The sequence below is a fragment of the Pteropus vampyrus genome, unplaced genomic scaffold (genome assembly GCF_000151845.1).
Source record: "Pteropus vampyrus isolate Shadow unplaced genomic scaffold, Pvam_2.0 Scaffold162, whole genome shotgun sequence".
Lineage (NCBI taxonomy): Eukaryota > Metazoa > Chordata > Mammalia > Chiroptera > Pteropodidae > Pteropus > Pteropus vampyrus.
This window is the reverse complement of record NW_011888943.1, coordinates 1,262,506-1,263,126: the sequence shown is the minus strand read 5'-3', so window position 1 is coordinate 1,263,126 and position 621 is coordinate 1,262,506.

The window sequence follows — 621 nt, the reverse complement described above, 5'->3', positions numbered from 1 at the left end:
TCTTTCTGACTTTGGGTACCTTTTATGGTCAGTCCTGCTGGTACCACGCTGAGAGGCTGACCTTGAAGTCTGAGAGATCTCTGGGCAGGTGTTGGTGTCCAATTATTTCTATGTGACCTTACATAGCTGTCTTCTAAACTCTTGAATTAATTTTCTATCCTGTGTAACACATCGCCACAAACATAGCCGCTTAAGACGACATCCACCTTTATCTCAGTTTGATGTGTCTGGAGGTGAGAAGTCTGGGTGGGCTTGACTCAGTTCCCTGCTGAGGTCTCCCCAGACTGACGTCCAGGTGTTGGCTGGGCTGCACCCTCATCCAGAAGCCCTGGGGAAGAAGCCACTTTCAGGCTCATTCAGATAGTCGGCAGAACTCGGTTCCTTGTGATTCAAGGACTGAGTCCCCTCTCCTTGCTAACGGTCTGCTGGGAGCTTCTTTCTGCAACCAGAAGGTGCTCCATGATCCTTGCACATGGTCCTGCCATCCTCAAAGCAGGGTTGTCTTGAATCCTTCCTGAAGGATTCCTTCCTGAAGATTCTTGAATATCTCTGACTTCCCATTCTGCCACCAGCCAATGAAAACACTCTAATTTTAGAGGACCCTCCTGATTGGCCAGAGCC